General features: G+C 49.3%; 1 protein-coding gene across 7 annotated transcripts in view; it reads left to right on the top strand.

Moving 5' to 3' along the window:
* The window catches only part of MEGF11 (multiple EGF like domains 11), a 353,724-nt gene that overhangs the window by 46,872 nt on the left and 294,358 nt on the right, over nt 1-12,494 (top strand). The gene's annotated exons all lie outside the window — the stretch shown is intronic.

Here is a 12,494-nt window from a genome sequence, read left to right as displayed (position 1 = left end):
ACTTACTTTATTCACAAGGAGGAGTCAGAGCGAGCAGGAGGCAAGGGGGGGTTGATTTTTAATCTCAGGTCTGAGTTAGCTGTAGCTCACCAGCACTGCCCCAACATAGGGGTCTCCTATGACTTTTTCTTCCTGCCCTTCCTTTTGCTACAGATTCCTGGTATCACCAAACAGCTCATTGCATCCCCCACACTGCTCCCCCACCGCCCGGCACTGGGCCTGGAAGCCAGCAAGGACACCAGCGGGCTGACTCTGCCTGCAGAGCAGGGTCCAGAGCCTACAGCCCTTTTTTCCCATGGACACCTCCTGTCCTCTGCGTTGCGAGGCAGCCTGCCTGGCCCTTGACGTGTTCCCTGTGTGAGCCCAGGGGAGTCCTGGCTGGGAACCTGGCAGTGGGGACTCTGCTGGCCGTTGCCTCGGTGCCGTGGGAATACTGAGTTTGCAGGTGGAGGCCGCAGAGAGCTGGCGGGGGGAAGTAGGGGGAGGCCTCCCCGTGTTGTTGGGGCGGTGTGCCAAGAGGAGGACCAGAAACATCGCACCTTGAGTTCTGGACTTCTAGCAGAGGGAAGGGCTGGCTCAGCCTGGCTCCAGGGCTCTGAGGGCTGAGGGTCTGGCCATAATAGGAGGAGAAGTCCCCCTTTGCTGTCTCCCTTTCCCGGGGGCCTAGGGCAAGCCCAGAAGTAGAGAGGATATCCTGGCTTCCCCTCGGCAGCCAGTCCTCCCAGGACGCACCACGCCTGTGCCGATGGGGACGGGAGAGCCAGAGGATAGCTGTGAGGTGAGGGTGGGTGCTGAGTCCTGTAGTTGGGTGGTTCTGGTCTTCGGCGTGTAAGTGACCATGTGTGACAGGTGTCCAGTCTGGGTCTCTGATTGTCTCTCTGTGTCCCTTGGATTGCCACTTGTGCTCCTCACACCCGTCTCTGTCCTCCTGCCCCCAGAGAAGCTCAGTTTTGCCTGGGACCCCTGGCTTTCTGCCTTCCGCTGGGTTTGACCAAAGGGAGACACATGTGGGAAATTAGAGGGTGGGAGGGGAGAGAGGTTGGGCTTCTTTCCCTCGGTGGCTGCATCAGGCCCCCACAACTGTGGCTCCGTGGTTCCCAGCTCTGCCCCTCACCTGGCTCCTGCCAGCCAGATCCTGCACTTTGCCCTCTTCACACCACTGCAAATCTCTCAGTACTTTAACATTCCCCGTGGATTCCCTTAACCCTTCCCACACCTCTGCAAACAGTCCCCTTCAGTAAACTCTGCTCAGTTAAATGCTTCTGAGTGGAGTTCTGATGGTCCCTCTGAGTCTGCCTGTCTCGGGACACTCGACTTTGTGTCTTTACGTCTGTGCCATGGGTCTCTGCTAATGATTTGGGTCCTTAGGGCAACAGGCCAGTACTTTTTTCTCTGACTGCCCTGGCAGGGGGGAGCTATGTGGGGAAGGGACACAACCTGGCATTTTGAATATTCCCAGAGGAGGGCAAGGAGCTCCTCCCACAGGCTCCCTCAGGTGCCACGTGGGTCGGGAGTGTCTTGCCCAGTATCATAGTCCAAGTATTTAATGACTAGCACACGGTAGCACTGAACAATCAGAGTGAGGTGCTGGTCCATGGGAGCGGCTCCGGCAGGGTCAGAACAGGCACCAGCCTTAGCACAGTTGCTGAGGCTGGATCGGTGTCAACTGCTGGTGGCCAGTCCTGGGCCATTTCTCTGCTTTGCATTCTTTCCTGGGAAGTGGGGCCGAGCCACACACTTAACAGGATGCTGCTTTTATTGTCTAGTTATGAAGTTCAGAGGGGAGGGAGGGCCCAAGGCCTAGGCTCCCCAGGACTGGCATATGCAGAGAAAAAGCCCAAGGTTGCTCACTGCCTCAAAGACACCTTTCTTCTCTCTGTTTAGCCTACTTTTCTAATTCTCTCAAAGAGGGCATTTTAGTCCTGGTCCCTAGAAAACAGAATCTGAGGTAATGACTTATTGGTAATTTATGAAGGAGTGTAGTCCTGGGAAGGCAGGAGTGAGGTTAAAAAGAAGACCGGCAAGGAAGGACAGACAGTAGAAGGCAGTGTGTTGTGGAACGGCCCTGCTGGTGGTGAGCTCAGTGGGCTCCATCCCGTCTGTGGAGAGGCTGTACTCCTCCTCCGGGAAGGAAGAAAGGACAGTTTAACTCCAGTTCCTGTATCCCCATGGGCAGTGCCTTCCTGTACTTCTGGGTTGCCTAGGAGGGGGTGCTGAGTGGCCCCTGGGGTATCTCATACCTCAGGAACCCCAGGGAGCCCCAGGAGGGGGCTTATGACAGGGGCAGGGGGTCAGTTGCTGGAGGTTCTGCCCATCGGAGGCCAGGGGAGGCTGGGTGGAGCACATAGAGCTAGCAGTGGCTGAGGCAAGACACCTGGCCAAGAAAACTGAAGACAGCGAGGCCAGGAGGCACTGAAGAGGTGATGAGAGGTGTCTGATGCACAGGGCATCTGATGAGCTGGGTGTCCCACGGCCCACCTGGGCATGCTCCTGCTGAGAGGGAATGCTGGCCAGCTGGAAGACCCTTGACTCCTGGAGTGCAGGTCATGTAGGGAGAGTTCCCCTCCTGTGGCCCGAGGATAAAGGCTTGTCTCAGAGAAAAGCAGCTCGAAGAGAGCATTTCCTGTGTGTGATGCCTCCAGGGAAATGGACGCTGGCGGTGGGAGAGGAGGTGCCCAGGAGGTGGCCTTCAGGAGCGCCAAGGCCCATCTCTTCTTATTTCTGGAAAATAGGCCACTGGCTCCTTAGGAGGGTGGCTGGGTCCAGACCATGCTGGAAATTGGAATGGTGGTGGCAGAGCTCACCTTATACCCAAAATCACCTTTGACAACCACTTCTTTCTTGCCACCTGTGACCTGCCTTGTCCAGGAGGTTGAAGTCCAGTTTTTTCGGGAGCCAAAGGCCCTGCCGCTGGGTACTGTCGGGAGTTATCTGGAAGGCAGAGACATTGCCCTGTGTGCCTTTCATTCTGATGCGGTTCCTGCTCACGGGAGGGGGTGGGGCACTGCACTGAGAACCCCGGGCAGGGACCAGCTGCGTGGCCTTGGGAGAGTGACCTCTCCTCTTGGCCTCGGTTTTTCCACATATAAACCGGATGATCTTGCAAGTCCCTCTTTAAAACTTTGTCTCTGTGGAATGCGCCTGGTTCCCCTTGAGGTACTCTCAGTCATCGTCCTTCCCGGGCATCCCCATACCGCCAAGGCTGCACGCCTCACGCACTTGGTCTGGGGTGGCTGGGAGACGGGTGGTGGCAAAACGTCGTGATGATTCCTGGCCCCCTTAGGCATCAAACTCTGGTCCTCTGGCTCTAGGATTTTCCATGTGGGCCTGAGAAGACGTAATTCTCAGTTAGGGCTGGTAGTAGAGCGAGGCAAACAGGGTACTTAGGGTCAACCCTTAAGGAGGCCCTGGTGACTCCCAGGTGCCAACACTGCACCTGCACAACCCTGAGAGCGAGCACCTCCTTAAAGTTTTTTTTAATTGAATTTCTGTTTTGAGATACTTGTAGATTCACATACAGTGGTAAGAAATAGTATCATTTGCTCAGTTTCCACCAATGGTAAGACCTTGCAGCACTGCAGTATAATATCACAACGAGGATGCTGGCACTGGTACAGTCGACTACAGAGCATTTCCATCACCGCAAGTCCCTCCTGTTGTTCTTTTGTAGCCACACCCACTCCTTACTCCCACCCCCTCATTAACCCAGGCAACCACTAATCCGTTCTCTAGTTTTAAGAATGTTATAAATGGAATCCTACAGTATGTAACCTTTAGTGATTGATTTTTCCACTTTGCATAATTCCCTGGAGGTTCATCCAAGTTGTTGCATTTACCCATAGTTTGTTCCTTTTTATCGCTTAGTAATATTCTGGTATGGACATAACCCATTTTGTTTAACTATTCACCCATCGAAGGACATACGGGTTGTTTACAGTTTGGGGCTATCACAAATACAGCTGTCGTAAACATTCTTATACAGGTTTTTTGTAAGTGTGTGGACATAAGCCTTCATTTCTTGGGGACAAATGCTCAGGAGTGCAGTTCCTGGGTCACATGGCAGCTGCATATTTCATATTTAAAGAAGCCATCAAACCGTTCTCCCAGAGTGGCTGTACCTTTGGCATTCCCACCAGCAGTGCACGGACGACACAGTTTCTCTGCATCCTTGCCGGCCTCTGGTGTCGTCACTGTCTTTAGTTTCACTGCTTCAGTCGGAGCGTGTTTCTAAACCATGCCAGTCTCAGTCCCCTCCCTTTTCTTTTCAGTCTCCCTTTAAATTAGTATATTTAGGCCATTTACATGTAATGTAATTATTCATATGGTAGCTCTTAAGTCCGCCACTTTATTTTTGTTCTTTCTGTTTTTAATTTCTCTGTTTTATTTTTCTGCCTTCTTAGGGTTACTTAAACATTTTTGAGAAATCTCTTTTGATGTATCTATAGTGTTTTTACATGTGTCTCTGTGTATAGCTTTTATAGTGGTTGCTCTAGGTACTTCATTTTATATACATATACGTATGCATATACACACACATATAAAAATATAAAACTTATCGCAGTTTTCATTATTTTATCACCGGTGTCATTATTTTACAGTTTGAGTGAAATATAGAAACCTATTTCCCTTTACATCCCTGAAACCTTTCCATTTATATTTAATACCAACTTATTGTCAATAGTATACAAAGCTTTGCCCCTACAGAGTGCCAGCCCTGCCTCTTTTTTGCTGTTATTTGCCACGCAGATCACATATGCATGCATTGTGTGCCCATCAACACACATTGATAATTATTGCTTTATGCAGTTGTCATTTAAATCATGTAGGAGCAAAAAAACATTACAAAAATTAAGTTTAAACTGTTTTTTAAGAATCCGTCATCACGGGAGGTCTTGAGGTCCCTCATTGGTCTACTGCTTCCTTCTACCTTTCACAGTCTTCTCCTTTGTGTTAGATGTGATGCAGGGCATGGGGTTAAACTTAGCAGGAGGAATAGGAGAAAGCACATTTACTTTATCTTCTGGGAAGTGGAAATTCTTAAACTTGGCATTCGATCACTTCACGTTAGGCTGGCCCTCTTCCCAAGTAGGCGAGGGGCAGAGAAAGGACCCACTGGGTGTCACGCGCTTCCTCTTGCAAGAGTTCACTGACTTCTCACAATCTGGTGGGGATGGTCTTATCATTTCTGCTTTACAAATAGGAAAAACCTGAGGCTCAAAGAAAATACCTGCAGCAAATGGGAGGAGCTGGGCTGGCCTTGAACGCAGGCTCTCTGACTTCAGTGCACGCGCCCTTTCTACCAGAAGCCACCCTGCAGCTAAAACCTGGGTTTGCCGCTGGCCCCACACAGTCTGGGAGCATTCTTGTGATTCTTCTTCCTTCCTTTAGAAGTGTTTGCTTTTTTGTTTGTTTTTGTTTTAACTTCTTATTACGAAAATCTTCCAAGTCATAGAAAAGGGAAAAAGTAGTACAATTAAAGTCCATATACCACCACTAACATCAAACAATTGTGAACATTTTTCTATATTTGCTTCATCTATTATCTTTTTTGCAGGACCGCTTTAAAGTAATTGACATCATGATGTCTACACCTAACCCACATCAGTGTAAATCTACAAAACATAAACACATTTTTAACAGTACAATCACAAGAATGTTATCATTACTAACAAAGTTAATACTGTCCTAGTATCTTCTAATACCCAGTTTATAGTGAAGTTTTCTCTGTTGTCCCCCAAATGTCTTTCATTGTTTTTTTTCCAAACAAAACTCCAATTAAGAATCATGCATCACCAGTGTGTTGCTAGTTTGGTCTCTTGTTTTGTTTAATCTGGGTGATTGTTTCTTTTTGTTTTGGTGGATTTTGGGGGAGTGGAGAGGAAAGAGCAGAAGGGCCAGGGGTCAGATCTGGGACTGCCTGACTCAGTTTCCCTCTGCGATCAGAGTTCTCCTTGGAATCATATGCTTTTTGTCAGCAGGCAAGTCCTGGCCCAGGAAGGGGGCCCGGAGGGTCACCCCTCATGTCCTCCCAGTCCCCGCTCAGGACAACTTGGGCCTTGTGCCCTCATTCCTGCACTGGGACCCAGAGTCTGACCAGAGCTCCCAGGAGCCCCACCTCCTCCCCAACACCATTTCCAAATGAAAGGACAAAAGTTGACTCATGCTGCCTCTTGAGAAACCAGACAGGGTGGAGGGTAGAATTCAAAGTGACTTTTCCTATCTGCCACGGAGGATTTATCAGGCTCCACAACTATGGCATCGTGGCCTGTGTGTGTGGATCGGCACCCAGTGGACCGATGCTCTGATGTCTATGAGGGTCTCGGCTGCCGCCCCCTGGGGAGGCTCAGGCGGGTGGGGTTGCAGGAGGCACCTTGGGGTTGCCGGGGGTGGGCAGAGAGGCAGGGGTCGGGGTGTGGGAACTGGGGCTGATGTTTGGGAGTTAAATCTCCCGGAGCCCCCGTCTGTGATGTGAGCTGAGTGTCGGCTGGCTGGCGTGGGGGTGGTTAGGGAGCGGAGCTGCCTCATGTGCTGGATGTGTTCGGTCAGTTCCTTAGGCCCTTGGGGGTGGAAGGACAAGGTCATGAAGGCTGAAAGAGAGCGATGTCTTTCTCTGCCACTGTTCACACGTTCTTCATTCGCCTGCTCCAGTACCAGCTGGGCTGGGCCGTCTCCCTCTGGCAGGACACTCACCTCCCCTTGGGGTCCAGAGCTCCAGGAGAGGGGGCTGAGGCCCTGCCTGGCAGCCGGTCCCGAAGGGAACCCAACCACAGGAACAAAGGGAAGCCTCCAGGTAGGGAAGGACTTCCTCAGCATTCCGTGTTGGGTGACAGTTAAGGACGGGTGTGGGATGGGGGGCGTTGCTGCTCAGAGACGCTGAGGGAAGAAGGAAGGTGGGTGATCAGGCTCTGGCGGGGAGACCAGAGGCAGGGGCAGGGGCAGCAGGGGCTTCCGGAGGGCGGTGGGAGATTGGGTAGCAGTCCGTCAGGCAGCTGCAATGTGCTGTCCCCTCTGAAGGCACAGAAGAATGCCGCCCCTTTTTCACTCTGGCTGAGTGGCTGTTACTGAGAAGAATGGAACTTGACCTCAGTGTGGAGGGCCGTAGTTCCCACTCACCGCGGGCGTGATTGCTCTCCACTGCCATTAGAGATTTCCTTGTGAAAACACAGGGGTCCGAATGGGCTGCCACACTGACACCCGGCTTTGATTGCTCTACAGGCTGTGAGAAGGTGTGTGTGTGCGTGTGTCTGCCATGTATGCCACATGTATGTGTGGTGTGTGCACATGGGTGGCATTTGTGCCTGTATGTGTGTTGAGTGTGACTGTAATGTGTGTGTGTGCAAGTGCATTAGGGTCTTGGCACTGATAATGGCTTTGGCCCCCATCTGTGATTCCTCTTTGTGGACTCGGGAAAGCTACCCCACCCACTGGCGCTAAATGGCAAGGTCCAGATGCCGGTTTTTAGCCATAGGAAACTGTTCAGGGCATTTAAGACATCATCACTGGGGAAAACAGTGCTTGGGTGGGAGTGTTCACATCCGTTGCAGGGTGGTATCTGTTCTTCTTGAGACACCCCCCTACACACGCTCGTTTATCCGTGGTTTCCATAGCTCAGCACGTCCCCCTCTCACCTTGCACACGTCCCTGCACCGCTCCGCTTGGCCTTCGTCCCACCGCACACCTGTCCTTTCTTTTCTGGTCTCCTACCTTCTTGGGGTTTGTCCTATCCCCCACCCCATTCTGAGAGTAGTTGTAAGGTGAGGCTCCCTCCTCATCCTCAGAACAGCCTCTATAAGCCCACATTAGGCCTGGAGGAAGAGGAATGCACAGGAGAACCCTGAGATTGGAGGAGGGGGCAGTGTTACCGGCTGAGACCTGGAGGGAGAAGGTGTGAGGGGGATGGGTGAGAAGCTCAGGCCTCACTGGGGTCCAAGGCGCTTCGAGTGCTGATTGGCCAAGGTGTGAGGGCTTCTGTCACCGGGCATCCAAAACCCTCCCTCTGGCCCTGAGTGGCCTGGAGGCCACCTGGGCCTGAACGCAGCCCCTCCTGGATGAGGTGGGCATGTCGGGGCAGCCTGGCCAGCTGGCCTCAGGTTTGTTCTAAACACTTCTGTTTGCCAGCTCGGAGGCTGAGGGATGCTTTAGATCTCAGTGGCAGTAACCCTGGGGACAAGACCCCCTCAGGTCTCCGTGGAGGCACACTGGGATTTTAGGGGTGGAAGGAGGCTCCAAGTGGGCCTGCTCTTACCCAGCCCACTCCTGAGTCCCGTGGAGAAGGGAGCTTCCCTGCTTCATGGTGTAACCACCATGCTGAAAGGAAAGTTCTGCCTTATGTCTAGCTTCACCCCTTCCTGTCGGGGTCATAACCACTTCGTATGTCTGGATGCCAGTGGAGGGGGCGGCCGATGTGTCATGGCCCCTCTGCTATTTGGGCTCAGTTACTGATGTTGGGGGCCTCTGGCCCTGGGTTAGGGGAGGGTAACTAATGATAAGAGGGAAGATCCCTGGATTTCTAGGGAGCATAACTACCCAGGAAAAGCACCACCCTTTCTCTAGAAGAAATAATACCCAGTTACCCCCCTACAGATTTTTTCAAGGGGTAAAAAAAAATGTGGTAAGCTAGCAGGAATCAGTATATACAATTCAGGTTTTCAAAAAAAGTCTTTGGATTCACAGTATAAGCTTTTATAAGAAAAATACTATGTGGTTCTCTTTTATTTTTATAAATGTACAAGTAAAATTGCTCTTTGCAGAACACTAAAGAAGCCCAGAAACACGTTAGGTGGAAAACCACAGTCAGCTGTGACTCCGTTGCTCAGGGCCCGCTCAGTGCCGGGCGGCGAGCGCTTGTTGAACCACTGAAGGAAGTCTCCAGTGACACTTCCATGAGTTTCCTTCCAGGCCTGTTTCCCTATGCAATTCTACAATTTCATAGTTGAGCTTACACTTACAGGTTTTGGGGCCTGCCTTTGCACTTGACGTTGCAGCTTGAAAATGGCCCCATGCTATTAGAAGTTTCTGGAGAATGTAATTTTTACTGGCTGCATAATAGAGCATCTTATAGATGCACCCTAAGCTTTATTTCTCCTCAGAGCCCCACTGGTAGGTATTTAGATTTTTTTTCAGTTTTGACTACCTAAATGACATTTAAGGGACTTTTTTATATTGTTGATACATCTTGACGACACAGTTACCCATGTAAGTAGAGCCCTGGACTTTGAGCTAGGCTTTGGGCTTGGGAAATGGGTCACGGTTTGTGAGTCTCTGGGGCTGGCCTGGGGAGCAGGGTCCAGACCCATCGGATGGCTGGTCGGCACACCAGGAGCCTCTGAAACACCTGGCCCGGGAGACTGGGTGGAGAGCAAGCCAGGGGCTGAAGCAGACAGCGACAGAGTGGAGATCCGAGAAAGGTGGCAGCTAGCAAGCCCTGTGGGCAATAGGACTGCAGGTGGGAGGAGAGGACGGACAGAGAAGAGGGTAGGGGTGGAAGAATACTTTCAGCAGTGGCATTTGCACGTTTTGGCTTATCCACTGCTCTTAAAAAAGTTTCGAGCTCCACCTGAATATATTTAAATTTATTAATAAAGTAATACATGTACTGCTTGTCAATGCACACTCAGTATTTAATAAAAATGGGTTTCTCCTTTTAGAACAAGTAACATGAATAGGAGATTTAATTCCCCCCAGCAAGCCACAGAGCCCTTTGTTCCGTCCCCTTCAGAGAGCGCCTGCCGTGGAGGGGCCGCACGGCCGGGCCCCGGCCGTCAGCAGGCCGTCGTCCGTCCAGTGGAGGGAAAAGGGCCTGTGGGCAGGTTCAGAGTCTCACCCAGTGGGTTACTTCCAAGGTGATTACTGAACATTCTTACATGGGATTTGAAAGTCAATATTCTCGGCGAGCTTCAGACATTACGATCGTTGTGGGTGGTAAAGTGCGAAGGCGGGAACACATGGACCACGGGGAAAATTGAAGAGCTTTTGAGCGGCCAGAGAAACGTCAGGTGCGGGACAAAGCGAGTGAGAATAAAGGAATATATATAGCAGCGGTTTCTAACCTGGGGCCCCTTTAAGAAGGATTTCCAAAATTTGAAAAAGAATTCCCCTCCTCCCCCCCATTGAACATTTATCAGTGTAAAGAAGCCATTTTTCTCTGCTTTTATCTGAAATGCTGTCAAGTTCACGTGGTAGGTAGTTTCACGCTGGTCGGAAGCTCTTGAATGGTAGTTATGAATGTCTTTGATTAATTTAAAGTTGGAAAAACTATTTTAATTTTTTCTTGGTAAATGTAACTTGTTCTGTGAGCAAGATCGCTTGAAACCCAGAGGACTTATTGAGGGGAGAGGCTCAGGCAGAGTGAGTAAAAAGGGGTCCCTTCCAGAGCAAACGTTCAACGCCTGCTGGGGCTATAGGATGTGGGACTCCTGGCTACGAGTTAGGACAGCGATTTTCAATTAGTGTGCTGCAAGAATTTTTAAAATATGCAATACCTGAATCTTTAGTCAGGGGCACTGACCTCTTTTCTGTTAGATTGTTAAATTAAAAAAATTTTAGGCCCTGGCTGGCGTAGCTCAGTGGATTAGTGTGGGCTGCGAACCAAAGTGTCTCAGGTTCGATTCCCAGTCAGGCTACATGCCTGGGTTGCAAGCCATGATCCCCAGCAACCACACATTGATGTTCCTCCCTCTCTCTCTCTCTCTCTCCCTCTCTCTGTCTCTCTCTCTCTCTTTCCCTCCCTTCCCTCTCTAAAAATAAGTAAATAAAATCTTTAAAAAAATTTTAACAGCCAACACAACAGTAGCCATCTAGTGTGAATGAATATAAAATATACCAGTTTTTTACATTTATTGATTTTATTTTATTTCTCAATTATATTTTATTGATTATGCTGTTATAACTGTCCTGATTTTATCCCCCTCCACCCAGCATCCCCCATTCCCTCAGGTGATCCCCCCGACCATTGTTCATGTCCATGGGTCATGTGTGTAAGTTCTTCAGCTACTCCACTTTCTATACTGTACTTTACATCCCCATGGCTGTTCTGTAACCACCTATTGGTACTTCTTAATCCCTTCACCTTTTCACCCATTCCCCCACACTACCTACAATCTGACAACCATCAAAACACTCTCTGTATCCATAATTCCATCTCTGTTCTTCTCAATGGCTTCGTTTGATTTTTAGATTCAGTTGTTGATAGATATGTATTTATTGCCATTTTATTGTTCATAGTTTTGATCTTCTTATTACATTAGTCCCTTTAACATTTCATATAATAGTAGTCTGGTGATGATGAACTCCTTTAGTTTTTTTCTTGTCTGGGAAGCTCTTTAACTTTCCTTTGATTCTAAATGATAGCTTTGCTGGGTAGAGCAATCTTGGCTGTAGGTCCCCACTTTTCATGACTTTGAATATTTCTTGCTAGTCTTTTCTAACATGCAAAGTTTCTTTTGAGAAGTCGGCTGACAGCCTTATGGGAGCTTCCCTGTAGGTAACTAACTTCTTTTCTCTTGCTGCTTTTAAGATTCTCTCTTTATCCTTAACTTTTGGCATTTTAATTATGATGTGTCTTGGAGCGGGTATACTTGCATCCATCTTGTTTGGGACTCTCTGTGCTTCCTGGACTTGCATGTCTATTTCCTTTACCAAATAAAGGAAGTTTTCTTTCATTTTTTTCAAATACATTTCCAATTTCTTACTCTCTCTCCTCCTCCTGGCACCCCTATGATGCAAATATTGGACCTCTTGGAGTTGTCCCAGAGGCTGCTTATACTGTCCTTTCTTTTTTGGATTATTTTTTCTTCTTGTTGTTCTGATTGATTGTTTTTTCCTTCCTATGTTCCAGATCATTGATTTGATTCTCAGCTTCATCCACTCTACTATTGTTTCCCTATAAATTGTTCTTTATTTCAATTAGTGTATCCTTCATTTCTGATTGGATCTTTTTATGCTGTTGAGGTCCTCATTATGTTCCTTGAGCATCCTTATAACCAGTGTTTTGAACTCTGCATCTGATAGATTGCTTATCTCCACTTTGTTTAGTTTTTTTTTTCTGGAGTTTTGATCCAAACTTTCATTTGGATCATATTTCCTTGTCTCCTCATTTTGGAAGCCTCCCTGTGTTTGTTTCTATGGTTTCTATGTATTAGGTAGAGTTGCTATGACTCCATGTCTTGGTTGTGTGGCCTAATGTAGTAGGTGCCCTGTAGAGTCTGGTGGCACAGGCTCCCCTATCACCCAAGCTGGGTACTTGAGGTGTGCCCCTTGTGTGGGCTGAGTACACTCCCCTCTTTCAGCTGAGCCTTGGTTGCTGTTGGCAGATCAATGAGGAGATTTACCCAGAGCAGTCAGCAAGGACTGGCTGTGACCACTGACCACCAACCTGTATGCTCTTGGGAGGATCAGCTGTTCAGGGGCAGGGTGGTGGTGCTCCAATGTGGTCTGTAGCTGTCTACTAGGTGCACTGGCTCTGGGCTTTCCTGGGTGGTGTAGGCCAACATCAG

This window comes from Phyllostomus discolor, chromosome 1 (assembly GCF_004126475.2).
Source record: "Phyllostomus discolor isolate MPI-MPIP mPhyDis1 chromosome 1, mPhyDis1.pri.v3, whole genome shotgun sequence".
NCBI lineage: Eukaryota > Metazoa > Chordata > Mammalia > Chiroptera > Phyllostomidae > Phyllostomus > Phyllostomus discolor.
The sequence above is the reverse complement of the archived record's forward strand: the minus strand, read 5'-3'. Positions and strand labels throughout refer to the sequence as shown.